Source organism: Canis lupus, chromosome 1, assembly GCF_048164855.1.
Source record: "Canis lupus baileyi chromosome 1, mCanLup2.hap1, whole genome shotgun sequence".
Taxonomy (NCBI): Eukaryota; Metazoa; Chordata; class Mammalia; order Carnivora; family Canidae; genus Canis; species Canis lupus.
Window position 1 is genome coordinate 98,269,808 of NC_132838.1, and position 15,087 is coordinate 98,284,894.

Consider the following 15,087-nt stretch of genomic DNA (forward strand, 5'->3'; position numbering starts at 1 on the left):
CACCCCATTTTTCATATCTTCTCCAACAACTTTGAACCATGTCTTACAATCTAGCACATAGTAAGTCTCAATTAGATGTTTTAGGACAGAGAGAAGAATGGGTAATGGATGGATGGATGCATGGATCAGCAGATGGATGGATGGCTGGAAGGAAGGATGGATAGATGGGTACATGACTGGATGGGTGTATGGCTGGTTGGCTGGGTGGTTGTAGGGACAGATGAATGTATGGGTGGATGGGTAGATGAATGAGTGCATAGATGGATGCATGGATGCATGGATGGATAAATGATAAATAGGTAGATGATAGATAGACTACTCTATTAGACATTGGACATCCCAGGAAGGAATCAGCCAAGTGTGACAGCTTAGTGTGGCTATGTCTACATGAAGGAGAAACTTAACCTTTCTGCATCTTGTTTCCTAATCTGTAAAATGGAGCCAGTACAGGTCCATGACCTCTTATCTGAAATCTTTGTGAAACTATTAGGAATTCAGAAGTTTCCAGACTATAAGAGGTCATATTGTATAATCCTATACTTCTTTGCCACCAAATGTGTTATGAAAAACTTTTGGTTTTCAGAGCATTTTAGATCTTAGCATTGACCATAATAGAGTGAATTTATCTTTACCTTAGTGCTCATTTGAGGATTGCCATAGACTCATAAACACGTATATTGCTATATTGTTTTACCTGATGATTCCTGTCTTCCCCATAACACTAATTACAATTATTATGAAAGTGAAGACCATGTTCAATATGATATGCCTGGCACACGGCAGGTGCTCAATAAAAACAAGTGGTATGAAAAGTGGGAGGGAAAGAAGGAGGAGCTTCTGACTTCAACGGATCCCTCCACCACACTCTGCCAACACCACCCGTAGGCTCACACTCTCAACATGGTGAGCACGTTGGATCCTGTCTTCCTTAACCATCTGCAACTCCCTTTGGCCACTTCCTTCAGGAAGCACTCCTTCTCCTTCCTCGCTTCCATGACATGGCATCTTCCTGGTTTTTTCCTCTTTATCTCTGTCTTCTTTTGGAGTGTTTCTCCCTCCTTCCTGTCCCCTGGGTGTCAATACTTTATGGGTTTTTGTTCTCAATGCTCCTCTCACCCTCCACAAACTCTCCTCAAGATGCCTACTCTGTTCTCTGGCTTTCATTACAGCACATACGCTGATGACTTCCAATCAACAACTATCCCCGAGGAAGAGCACTCATGAGCTTCAGGCCCTCATGTCTGTGATGTCCAAGATGTCTGGTATGCATCCAATCCCAACACATTCAGAAGAATCCACCTCGTTTTATCCACTCTTAATCTTCTCCCTGTGTTCTTTACATGTCTCTGGGCGAGAACCTGGAGGCACATCTTCCTCTTCTCATAAATCATACCAGTCCCCAGACTCCCTGCAGGGCCCCCATGCCGCCCCTCAGCACACCTCCACTTTTCCTTTGCCCTTCTTTCCACCACTTCCCTCATCCAGGCTCCTGGCATAGCTTCTTTGACTTACTGAAACGATCCTCAAGGGGTGATCCGGGGACCCCTGGGGGTCCCCGAGTTGCATTCAGGGTTCTGCAAGGTCACAAACAAGCATGGGCAAAAGCCATTCAAAGCACGTGAGAGAGCAATGGATTTTAACCTAATCCAATACAAGTTTATGGCTATGGTTTCAGATTTCACTTAGCAACTAACCTGTAGGAAACTATCACTTGTTGAATTTTGGTGTAGTATCAAAGAAAAATATGCATAATGATCTGAAAAGATTATTAAAATATCCATCCCTTTTCCAACTGCCTATAGCTGTGGAAGTCAGACTTTCTCTGGGTACATCAGCCAAAAAACACTCCCAACAGGCTGATTGTGGAAGCAGATGAAACCATCTGCTTCTTCCCCTGGGCCAGACATTAAAGATATTTGCAAAGATGTACAACGATACCATCTTTTTTTCTGAAGCTTTTTTGGTTTTTGAAAATATAGTTATGTTTCATTAAAATGTGCTATATTCATTGCTAATTTTTTTAGATTTCTGACTTAATTGATAATTTAACAAGTATTGGTAAATACAACCCACAAAAACAAAGGCTTTTTATTTTCTAGTGTAAGGGGGGACCTGATACCAAAGTGTTTGAGAACATAACCCGTTCTCTCCGACCTCATCCTTGCTGGCCAGAAGTGGGTGAGGTGAGGCCATTACAATCTCCCCCAGGAAGCTCCCAAGTGTGTCCCACCACTCGAGGGTAACCCGGCATGCAGGGGTCCTCAAGATCCTCCAGCCTGAAGCCTTTTCCTTCTCCCTCCCTCTCAAAGCTCCAGCCAGGCCGAGCACCTCACATACTCTCATATTTGCTCACTGTCTCTAGAATGTTCTCCCCCTTCTACCGTCCCTTCTAATGAGTCCGTTAGGAGTCCGTCAAAACCAACTTAAGTTGAACAATGAAGGACATTTATTGGCTCGCATTGGCCAAGGAGTTCAAAGTGACGGTTGGCTTTTATCCAGGGCTGAGCGGTGGCGGCTTGGCAGTGTCACATCTCATCTGTCATGAGGCCAGCTCCCTTCGTGGCAGTGGGATGGTGCCAGCAAACCAGGGACACACGCTTCATGATTCAGTCTCTCTTCTCAAACACTCTACACAAGACAAGGGCCTCCCTTCCATAGAAGTACCGATGATAACCAAAAACCAGGTCTCCAAAGTCCCCAGCAGATGGCCTCCAGGATTCCCACTGACAACATCCATGCCTGCCCCTGTCCTCCCACAGTGATTGGACAGAAACTGCTGCATGATCACCTCTCTCCCACTTGACCTCAGGAGCTGTCTGCCTTGTTTAGCATTGTGCCCCCAACACCTGATGTAAGGAGGGAGAGCTAGGCACACAGTAGGTGCTCAATAAATGCGTTAGTTGAAGAAAAAGGTAGACAAAGGGAAGGAGATAAAGTCGGGTGCCAGCAGAGCTCAGAAGAAGAGAGAACACAGAGAGGTTTTGCTCTGAGTATTCAGGTGGCGTGTGGTGAGGACCACTGAGGACTCAAATACTTCACGCCTCACCCGTGAGCTTTAGAGAAGACATAACTCAACAGCCAGATTTGATTCTGATACTTGTATTATCTGGTCCAAATAACTTAAGAATTTTTTTTTAATTATAAAATGGTCTAGTCGATTTTTTTAATTATCCTTTAAAATTATTATCTGGAGAATTTTGATAAACACAGGCATATAATCTTGAATTTTACATTTTGACCCTTTCTTCATATCATGCCCAAAAACTTCTTTAGGTTTCAGTGGTCTTCGTTTTGTATCACTTTGAGAAGAGTTCCACGGTTGGCGGGAATACCTAGGTGAGCACTTGACAGTGTGTATCTGGGGAAAGAACATGTTTTTCTAACTCATGTCAAGCACCTCACCAACACTTTGGAAAGAATGCAAACTCAACACTTACAGGTATAGCTCCAGATACTATGAATTTGAGATAAGGAGGAAAAAAGCCTATTTTTCTTGAATTTTTTTTATTATTTGGATTGATGCCTACTAAGGTTTTTATGTTTACTATTCAGATCCTGTTATCACTCTTCTCTAAAAAGGAGGAAAAATTAAAAGACAATTCTGGATTGTCAAGCCATTGGATTGACAATTCTGGATTGACAGGTCTGGTTTGTCAATCTCAAGTCATGAGAAGGCTTTCAGATAAAATCTCAGTTTCAAAAAATGATTTAATATCTTTTTTAAACAGACGTACACATGCCCCAGTGTTGGGTTGGACTGAATGCGAAATGTTTTACGAAGTTCAATGCATTGATCCCAAACCCAGTTACATCTAAAAAGCCAGAGCTTGCCACCAAGCCCCAGCTGTACCTCTGACATCTGGCGCCCTGCCGACCATGGACGGGTTGCCTCTCCCAGGACGGTTGGACTTGCCTGCAGACACACTGCTCAGATGCAAGCCAACCTGTCCAGAGCCCACCCCACTACCTCTTCCATCTGCACCCATGGTCCGGGCCATTATTACCTTCCCTGATCACCTAGGGCCAGGTGTCAGACACCTAAGACAGCCCCCGACCCCTGAGCCTGCTGGAGTCACCCAGACTTGCCAATCCCAAGCCTGCCTACCCTGTCTCACCCGTTCCTTCCCGAGGAGACCATTTTAAAGGCTCTTGCCCAAATTTCCCCCCAACCTCTTCCTCCTGACCAGTCCTCTTGCCCCCCTCCCATGTGCTCCTCTTCTGGCAAACTGAGAGTCCACGCTGTTTTTAGGAGCACTTGTCTTGTGGTCAGTTGGCATCAATGGACCTCATGTCTCCTACTGATTCTATACTTCAAAGCAGCCAGAGAAGGAACTTTTCTCATCCAGCACCTACGGGCAAGGAAATAGGATCAAGAGAGTCTCTCGGGATTGGAGAAGAGCAGAGAGTGGACCCCAGGGATGGACGGCCAGGTCAGGCTGCCCAATGGGGTTTAAGTCCCCAGCATCCAGCATCCACCCAAACAGCTGCCATTCATCCAAACTCCTCTCCACCTGTTCCCAGGGAAGAACACATCCAGACCTTCTTTTCTGGGTCTTGAACTTCACGAAAGTCCCCATCCCTGACTTAGGGGCAAATGGCACCAGTGGACTTGGCCAGAAGCACATACTTCTGTCACAGCTCCCAATGATTCCTAGGGCCAACAGGGGAACATCAGCACCAGTATGTGTGACCACGTGGCTGTCCTCATTTCTCAAACACTCCATGAGATAACAGGTTACCTGTGCTCTCACTCTGGGATAAAGCACCTGCAGCCTAGGTGGGACAGTGTGCAGAGGTAGCCTCACCCAGGAACATGCTCTGATTCCTGCCTCTTTCATGCTAAATTGAAAACCTGGCACCTGTCATGTGCTTTGATTCCTTTCTGGGAGAGAAAAGACCAAGGCGCCTGGTTTTCCAGCATTGAAGCATTTCCAGGTGGTGTTGCTGACTGATGCACACCCGCCCCAGGTTTCCCAACACAGCCCCAGGGATGGGTCACTGGGTTATGTGTCCTTATCGACGGATACCAGACTCTAAGCTTAAACATGGTTAGATTTCATATAAAGCATCTGACACAGTTTATCTTTGAAGTCAATTCTTGACGTTGCTATGGATCAAATTGTGCCTACCCCCACTGCCCCACGAGCTCCTGTGTGGAGTCCTCCAGATGTGACTGTATTTGAAGATGGGGCCCCTGAGCAGGTCATTAAGTTCAAAGAGGTCCTGGGGTGGGTGCTGACCCAACATGACTGGTTCCTTATACAAGGAAGGAACGAGCCCCCCCACACACACTCCATGTGGTGACTCAGGGAGGAGCCAACCCTCTGCAGACCAGAGGGGAGGCCTCTGCAGTCCCACCAGCGCCCTGATCTCAGAACTCCATCCTCCACCACTGTAAGAAACCAATGCATGTGGTCTAACTGCCTGTCTGCACTCCTCTGTTAGGTGGCCCTAGCGACAGACCCCTTGTGTGTCTGGGAAAGCGGTAAGTGTTCACGCACCGGTGTGTGCAGAGACAGGAACCAATATCCCGCCCACTAGACTGGCTGGAGCAGGTGCCACCAGGTCCCGTCCAAAGGCCTGGGGCATCTGTGCTGCTGAACAGGGGACACCCGAGGACCAAGTTGTGAGTCCCCAGCCTCTACCCATGGACTTCTTCTTCTACGTGGGCTGCCTCCAGGCTAGACTACAAGGCAGATGGGGCTTGCTCAGGCACAGGCAAAGTTTGGGAAGAGGGCCACATTGCCCCCACCTCCACCCCCCACCCCCGATGCCCAGGTCCCCTTCAAAGACAGAGGCTCCAGCTCCATCCCTTCCTGGAATTTCCGTCGGTTGTGAGAGGCCACCTGGCCCAAGATGCACCCCCTCTCTTCTCGGAAGCAGAGCTCAGCCAGGGCCAGGTCAGTGTGGGATTACCAAGGCCAGGCCCACTGCGGAGCTCGGCGTGGGTCAGCCGAGGCCCTGCTGCAAGTCCACGAGGTCACCTCCATGCCCTGCTCGGTCCTGCCCCCCTCACTCCTGAACCCCCCGATCCTGAGAGCGCCCCCCACTGCAGTCCAGGGCACAGATCTCCGCTCAGATCAGTTTCATGAGAACAACCCAACCCGGGAGGCTGACTGTGCGCAGGAGTGAGACAGACGGCGCACCCCTCAGCCCGTCCCCTTGGCCCCAAGCCAGGCGAGCACTCTCCCAGGCAGCCTCCGCAGCAGCGTTCACAGGCTGTACTGCGCCACCCCCCAGGACCCCCGTATTTCCTTACTTTCTGTTTGTAGCCAAAGCTCCCCTAGGCTCTCAGTGAGGACCAGAGCCTTTCTTCCCACACATTCTATGGAAATAAGGAGTCACAAGAGGAAAACCTCTCGATCTTTGTCCATGCAGATTCGATTGCCTGTGGTTCAGGAGGGTTAGAGTGAGCGCCGAAGCGAGCAGTTCTCCGCAGGCCACCCGCGATGTTCGATGTTCGGAAACGGGGTCCACAGGACCGGGCTGGGCCCTGGCGAGGCCTCAGCGTGCGGGCAGGCTTTTCATGCAGCTACATCGTTTCAAACTCACAACAACCCTGCAGGTGAACTGTGACATTCCCTACTTGTAAAGAGCTTGAAGCAATGAGAGAAAGGAAGTGCCAGAGTCACAGAGCTAACGAGCAGTGAAACAGGGCTTCAGACGCGGGTCTGCTTGGATCCAAAGTCCTTGCTCTTGGGACGCCTGGGTGGCTCAGTGGTTTGGCACCTGCCTTCGGCCCAGTGCATGACCCTGGAGCCCCCAAATCGAGTCCCACATCGGGCTCCCTGCATGGAGCCTGCTTCTCCCTCTGCCTGTGCCTCTGCCTCTCTCTATGTGTCTCTCATGAATAAATAAATAAAATCTTTTTCTAAAAAAAAGTCCTTGCTCTCAGCCCCAGCAGGCTGACCTCAGCACGGGCGACCGTGGGCCAGGGAGCCAAACGCTGCACACCAATGAGTACAGAAAAGAGCATGGGCTTGGCCACTTGACTCTCGCGAGGCCTCAGGGGCATCAGGCTGTGGACACTGAGCATCAGACCATGAGACAGGATAGCCACTCTGTGAAGTGCTTTCATCATCATAATATCACTTTTGCCACATATGGCAAACGTGCATGCTGACCCCTGTGCCTCCACTTGTCCTGAATTGGCTGTGGCTTCTAGCAGGCAATTTCAAGACAGCAGCGCTGGTCTTTGCCTGACCAGAAGCATGGCACAGGCGCAGGAGCCTTTACACATTCCAGCCCCAAACCGGGGAACCTCACTGGCTTTGTGGCTCTAATTCAGGACAAATGGAGGCATCTGAAGTCAATCCCAGAGTGCCAGAGCATCCAAGGGCGTCCCGAGGTTGCCACGTTACATGACAGAACCAGAGAACAGGGGACAGAGCAGAATGCAGAGTGTAATGGGATGCCTGCCTTTTCCCAAAGACTGAGCTGCAGGGCTAGGGACTGTGCTGATCCCATCCGAAGAAGAAGTCAATTCCTTTCTCACAAGACCTGGAAGCCATCTGTTTGGCTCACATCCCACTGATATTTAATTTTACGAAGACACAGAGGCTGGGAAAAAATGTGTGGGTGGTGCTGAATGAGAGCTCTTGCAACGCGTGGGTGCATGAGTGCTTCGGTGTGCAGACATGACCTTCCCCGACTTCTTGGCCAGGAGGCCCTTGCGAGACCCCATGTTCCAGCCAAAAGCGTGCCCAGAAATTGATAAGGCATGTCGGGGTCAGCGGCTAGACTGTCTTCCCCTAAGTACTGGTGTTGAACTGGCTCCCCCCCACCCCTCGTTTATATCCTACAGAAGTGCTTACCCGAAAGCCGAGCTTCACATACCCTAGCAGAAGTGCTTGGGTATTTTGTTTTGTTCTTTTACCAGGATAGGTATTGCTATGTTCCAAACCCCATATTCAGACATGGGAGGTTGTCTGCAGCCCAAATGTCACAGAGAGCACATGACTGGGCAAGATTTATGCGATGCCTCTGTTATAACCTTAAGTCTGCAGTCCTGCCCTGGAGAAGGAGACATCGTGTATACTGAGGGCCTCCGCTGCCAGGACGCCATTTACATTTGGCAACTTGTGGGCTCAGCCTGCTGGGCATGCAGCAGGCTTTATAGAGTGCCTGCCAGGTGCTGGGGACGCGGAGACTAGTGAGACACAGGCCCTAACCATGGGTCCCTCCAGGCCAGGTAGGGCTTTAGAAAAGAAAAGAATCAGAGTCTCTCATTTCTATCATAAAATTATGATTATCTGACTATGAAGCCAGAAGTAGGACAAAACTGGGTGTTTATCCAAAGGAATTGAAACCAGGGTCTCAAGGAGATAACTGCACTCCCTTGTTCACCTTGGCGTCATTCATGGCAGACAAGTTGTGGAAAACACTTAAATGTCAGGATGCCTAGGGGCCTCAGTGGTGGAGTGTCTGCCTTCAGCTCAGGGCATGATCCTGGGGTCCTGGGATTGAGTCCTGCTTTGGGCTCCTCATACAGAGCCTGCTTCTCCCTCTGCCTGGGTCTCTGCCTCTCTCTCTGTGTCTCTCATGAATAAATAAATAAAATCTTTAAAAAAAAAAAGCTTAAATGTCCATCACAGATGAGAGGGTAAAGGAAATATACTGCATGCACACGACAGACGATTGTTAGGCTATAAAGGAGGGAAACTCTGACACCTGCCACATGGATGAACCCCGAGGACACTGTGCAGAGTGAAATTAGCCAGTCACAAAATGGCAAGTAGCATTCCACTTGCACAGGAATGTGACCCAGAAGAGTCATGTACACAGAGAAAGAACACACACTGCAACGGCTGGGCCTGGGGGGCAGACGGGGTCAGGGTGTCATTCCAGGGGCTAGAGATTCAGCCGTGCAGAGTGAGTGAGCCCTAGACACCTGCTTACTGTCCATGTGGCGACAGCTTAGAGAGTTAGATTCATATGATGTGGTTTTTACCACGAGAAGGCAGGCGGGGCCGGCAGCAAGGCCAGAGAAGACCTCGCAAGGCTGGGCCTCCCGGAGCCCCAGTTGGAGCGCTGTTGCTGCATCTTACAGACGGTGAGTGGAGGGCCGAGCTGCAGCCCCCGCGGCGCAGGAGCCTGTGTCTCCCTGTCACCCCTGTGTCTGTCCTGCAGGACGCGAAGTTCATGGGACACCTTAAAAAACATACAAGGTCAGGAGGGGCGAGTTTCCCTACAGCATCTCTTGTTCTGCAAACCCAAAATGAACTAAATCAAGAACCAGAACTAGGGGGAAAGGGAGGAAACAATTTTGTGTATCTCTATTTCTTTACTATTCATGAACAAGACTGTAAAAACAAAACAAAACAAAACTATGAGTCTTTAAAGCTGTGCTATGAAAAAGATCCTCCAGCCAAACAGTGACCTCACTCCCACGGAGCCTGGTGGCCGGAGGAAGGTTCCTGGACGCGCTCCTGGAAGAGCCAAGGACAGCGGTAGCAGACGTGGGAGCCTCCCGGGCTGGCAGGGTAGCAAGCGGCTCGGAGCCTTTAAAAAGACCCAAGATATTTTATGGAGAGACTTACGGGGCTTCCTCCTAAAGCAGTATTTGGACATTTCGTTCATTGAAATACAAACACTGTATCAGGAGGGTTTGCCGGAGACACATATGACCCTTGCCCCCTGAAAAGAAATACAGATTCTCAAAAACAACAACAACCCCCCTCAAGCTGTATAATGAGTAATACAGCCGTGGACATATTATTGGATTATGGCCATTGTTCTCAGCTTTCAAATTACAATCGATGCAAACTGCTCACCAGGTGATGCTGTGTGAGCGGTTCTTACCTGGGGAGACTTTACTCCCCGGCGACATTCCTGACGTCCTGACCTGGCGGTCCCACCAGCGTCTAGTGGGCAGAGGTCAGGGTGCCACTCAACGTCCTGTAGGGCCCAGGGCACTGTCCACAGTAAATAATTATTTAGTCCAAAATGTCAGGGGTGCTGAGCTTGAGCCGAAAGCCTGTCTTCAGCCAATCCTTCCCGTTCTCTCCGTCCTCCCCACTGGGCCTCAGATCAATAGAAAGAATAGGCCCTTATATTCTCTGCCAGGAAATCGGTCCCCAGAAAACACAATGCTCACGGCAGGGAAATGTTTATTTTCAACTGTGATATTTTTATACAAATGACATCAATTCATCTAAAAGGGAATAGAATAACAGAATGCAAGCAACAGGGACACCACCTTTTTTTTTTTTTTAAACTCTGTGCTGGTTTTTATATCATATCAAATCAGGACTGAAATGGTCCATTTTCTTGATCTGCTAGCAGACCCAGGAGAAGAGGGGGGTGGGGGTGTGAATGGGTCCTGCTGAGCATCACTAACCCCCTCTCCCAGGGCGGCCACCCACTGGGTGCTGAAGGGGCCCATCAAGGCCTGGGGATTGGTTCAAAGGCTCTGATTTCCCTTTGCTTCCCATCAAATGCAATGCTGAGCTCTGGGCAAGTACACGGACCATTCTTAGTCATGCTAGAAGTCAGACCAGGGAGCTGGAGTATGGAGGGTGGGTGGGGAGGGAGGGAGGATGTCACCTCCCACCCATCCCCCACCCTGCAGGAGCCATGACACATCAATGGAACCAAGTGAGTGTGTGCGTGTTGGCAGTGGAGCTGAACATGAGCATGGTGTCCCCTTCCCCGGAGCCCCGTACGATGGTCCACACAACCTCCCCCGACCTGACATTTGCTTGGGAAGCAGCACTTTGTCCTTCTCCATAATTACTTCGTGAAATGCACGAAAACAAGCAAGTGTTCTGGGGAACTGTACTTGGCCTCTCTTCTCCTGACTGACAGCAGGTCTGCATCCCCCCTTTAGGGAAGAGTTTGCAATTCCCTTGTTCAACATTCTCAACCACAACCACCAAGGGACCACCCTTCTGCTTCCCAGGAGGATGGGGTATGTCAGGTTCTGTGTGGGGCGGGGCCCAGAGGCTGCCCAGACTCATATACCCCTCCATACCAAATCAGCATCAGGGTGCCAGCCACACTTCCAGGGAGAGGAGTCTGACTTATGGACATTGGGTCCAGAATGGGATCCCAGGGGAATAGGGGTGGGGAGGGGCAGGGATGCAGTGAGTCAGGGAAAGAAAACACCAGAGAATGCATCCTGGGCTGGCCTCATCTACGCAAGGCACACACTGATGTCTCACCCAAGGCCTCCCTCGGGCCTGGAGGTGATCGCTCTTGCAGATGGTCCAGCAGGGAGCAAGGAGGAGGGGCTCTTGCACTGGTCAGCAAGGGCCTCATGGAGGCCAGGCTGACAGTCCCCGGAAGCTGGCTGCTGTCGGCCACAGGGCCACAGGACAGGCAATGACTCCAACATGTGACAGTGATGGAACTCAACACACCCTCCTCCAGAGAAGACAGGATGGTCCATCTGCAGCCCACGGGGGTTTAGTTGCTGCCAGGCCACCTTCCAGGAGAGGTCACAACACCATCAAACAGAAAATCTGGGCAAGCAGAGCTACAACAGCGTGTGAATGAAGTCTGACACAGCCATGGATGCATGTACGGTACCCAAACAGCCAAAGAAGGGTCTTGACTTTAGTTTGAAGGATTTTGGAGTGGGTTTGGGGCATGTATCAGAGGCGAGTACTGACAGCAAGCTCCAGTGTGGCTGCTGATGGGACTCAGGATCCATGCCACAGACCACCGAGAAGCTCAGGGAGATGTAAAAAGATGAAACCAGAAATTTCCGGAAGCCACATACAGCCAGACAGCTGTGGGCTCCCCTGGAATGGTGTGCACAGGGCATGGACGGGGCGTCCCTGGCAGGTCTCAGGGTGTCAGCAGCACGGTGGGCAGCTCCCTGCATCTGTGCTGCACGTAATTCTCCAGGTTCTATGTCGTTGTTGGGCTTTCACAAGGAGCAAGAATAATGGTAAATAAAGAAAGCTCCCCTAACAGTTGGTGAGGAACACCAGATGGGATGGGAGCTGGGGGTGGGAGCGCAGAACTGGCTGTAGGAGCCTACCCCTCTCCCCGTGCCATCGCACAGGTGCCCCCGAATGGCCTCATGTGTGAGCACGGTGTCCCCTGCTTCCTGTCGGCAGCATCTGTGCTGCGGTAACACATTCAGCCCATGTGTGGACACAGTCCCCAGGCTCCATGTGCACGGCCACCAAAAGGGTCCCCAGGGGCCCCGAGCTGTGTTTGCCGAGGGCATTCTCATCCTCACTGCCCCCACCTCGGGCTTCCCAGAATCCTCATTTGCTATCAAATCCTCATTTGGGGACACACCTCTGACATGGCCTTGCCTGCTCCAGGAACATCACACTAGCTGCCACATGGCTCATGGATCTACAAGCTGTCCCCAAACGCGCCCCCTGGGTGTAGTAGGTGCTGCTGCCGCCTGGAATGGACTGTGTCCACCCAACTGTTGGTCTGGAAGCCTCCTCCTCATGCTCAGGGACTCAGCTTAGCTGTTACCTCTGCCAAAACATCTTCCTGATGGCTGGCATGCAGGGATGCCTCCACCCTGCGCGCCCGGTCTCGGGCTCTGCACCCCCGTGTCCCATCTCTGTCTCATCTCCGGAGGTACTCCCAATGGTGGGCACATCTCCCCTGCTGATTCTGCTCTTTCTGTACCATGTGTTTCCCGTGGACAGGCGGGTGCAATCAAGGTAGAATTTGGGGGTCTGATGAGCACCTGCTATTTAGTGACAGCTCCAGCACTTCTACTCAGGAACTCAGGAGAGTCTTAGAGGTGACAGTGGTGCTGGAAGTGAACTCAGTACAGCTCTTCATATAATAGTTTGGGTACAATGGACACACACGTCCCACGTCAGTGCTTGGCAGGGAGCTGGCGGAGACTGGCTCCAGGGAGCAGCTCCCTGGGACACCAGAGCCATGTGAGGGCACAGCTCTGTGACCGACCCTGCAGTAGCCGCTGGAGGTAAAGAGGGGAGGAGGGCTGTGAACGAGGGCCTCGGGGGGAAGAACAGAGACACAGAAGGACAGAGGTGTCTCCAAGGGGCTTTACACTAAGGGCAGATGTCTTGAAGAAGGAATGTTCCCAACCCGAAGCAACACAAGTCGCTGGGGTTGGGGGACCTGGAGACAGTCCTAGAAAAATTGAGGAAGGGGGTGAAAGGGAGAGTGTGAATTAATCACCATGTTCCATATGTTTGAGGCAGACCGAGAGTTTATGTGGGGGATGCATCAGATGACATGAAGGAACCCAGTGATGAGAGCCTTAGCATGAGAGGCAGGGGGAGCCATGCATGGCACTCCAGGAGGGACTTCGTGCATGACAGGAGGGACCGCGTGCATGAAAGGAGGGACCACGTGCGTGGCGGGAGGGACCACTGCCATGACCAACGCTGCCGTTGGTGCTCCTTATTCTGTAGAGCCGGGCGCTGAGTGCACTCGTGGGGAGCGTGGGTGAGAGGCACAGAGTGCACCTGTGTCCATTTCATGGTCCCTACCTTCCAAGGTTCACTCCAATTGGGATTATCCGACTCTGGGAAGAATGGGAAGCTAAACACAAGACACACTGGAGCTTTTAGGTTGGAACCAGGGGGCAGAGTATTAAGAAGAGGAAGGGGTGGGAAAGGATGGATTCTCAAGGTGCACGAGTAGATGCACACACACCACATCTTTCCTTCCTCGTGTGCACCGACTCTGTGCTATGACTCTGGCAACTAAACAATTAATATGCACATCATTTTAACTGCACACAAATGACCAGGAGAGTGCATGCGCAGATTCCTGGAGGGGAGGCTCCCAGATTGCATTTGCTCCTCACATTCCGTAGACTCCAGGTGTTTGCTCTGATTGCAGACCAGCTGTCTCCTCAAAGAGGTCTTGCCTCAGGAATTGGGTCCATGGACCATCAAAGTACCCATGACACCCCTTTGCTGTGGGAAAGAACATCCAGCCCTAGCAGCTGAGCTGAAAATCCTACACTCACCTCCCTGTCACTTGCCATCCATACAAATGGTGATTTGAACATTGGGCATTAAAATATCAGGTTCAAAATTCTTTTACAACAGTAATCCAGCTATTGATTAGACCTGCCTTCAGTTTACCTGGTTGCTCATCAGCTTTTCTTTTTTTTTTTTTAAGATTTTATTTATTTATTCATGAGAGACACACACAGAGAGAGAGAGAGAGAGGCAGAGACACAGGCAGAGGGAGAAGCAGGCTCCATGCAGGGAGCCCAATGCAGGACTTGATCCCAGGACCCCAGGATCATGCCCTGAGCCGAAGGCAGACGCTCAACCACTGAGCCCCCCAGGCGTCCTACGATTTTATTTCTAATGCAGACATTTCTGATCCAGTGACCCAGGAAGGGCATGCTCTCCACCAGGCATCACCTCAAGGATCTGAGGCCCCTTCATCATGTCCTCACCGTCCCAGAGTTCTTCATTGTCCCCACGGCAAATGGCTGATGGAGAGCGGCCCCAGCGCGCTGAGGTCAGCAAGGGCGGGCGAGCACACATCACTGCCCCCCACACTCCACCAGCCCGAACTCTCTCCTGTGCTGTGTCCCTGCTGGGGAGGTCGGCGTCCTGTGTGCCCAGGAGAACCGGCGCACAGTCTGGTGGACAGCAGCCTGTCTCTGCTACAGCTCTGGCTTTGTTTCTTGCTTCAGAAATGCTTCCCTGCTCTCCAAGGGCTGAAATGTTTCCACCCCATTCCCTTCCGCTGTTTCCAGGTGGTGTCCCCTTTTTAATCCATCTGGAGCTGATTTTTGATAATACAGGAAAAGTCTCAATGGATAACCACGCATCTCAAAACCTCCGACTGAATGGTCCTCTCCCTACTATTTTAATACACCTTTCCCCCAGTTTTAGAGACCCAACTGACACGTAACATATATTTGTTCACCTTGTTCTACAACATAATAATTCCATGTTTGTGCATATTGAGAAATGATCACAATAAATCTAGTTAACAACCATGACCATATATGATTACAAAAGAATTTTAAAGTCTATTCTCTTAGCAACCTCCAAATATAGAGAAGAGTGCTGTCGGCTAAGTCACTGTGCTGCACCTAACATCCCAGGACCGAGTCACCTCGGGACTGGATACTGGCTCCAGTACACCTCTTGATCAAACTGCATTTTC

General features: G+C 50.7%; 1 long non-coding RNA gene across 1 annotated transcript in view; it reads right to left on the reverse strand.

The window, feature by feature from the left end:
- The window catches only part of LOC140622888 (uncharacterized), a 68,151-nt gene extending 58,143 nt beyond the window's left edge, over window positions 1-10,008 (reverse strand). Inside the window, exon 1 of the long non-coding RNA XR_012022574.1 lies at window positions 9,802-10,008. This is a non-coding gene — a long non-coding RNA (uncharacterized lncRNA). The remainder of the gene's footprint in view (window positions 1-9,801) is intronic.
- Window positions 10,009-15,087: the final 5,079 nt, after the last annotated feature.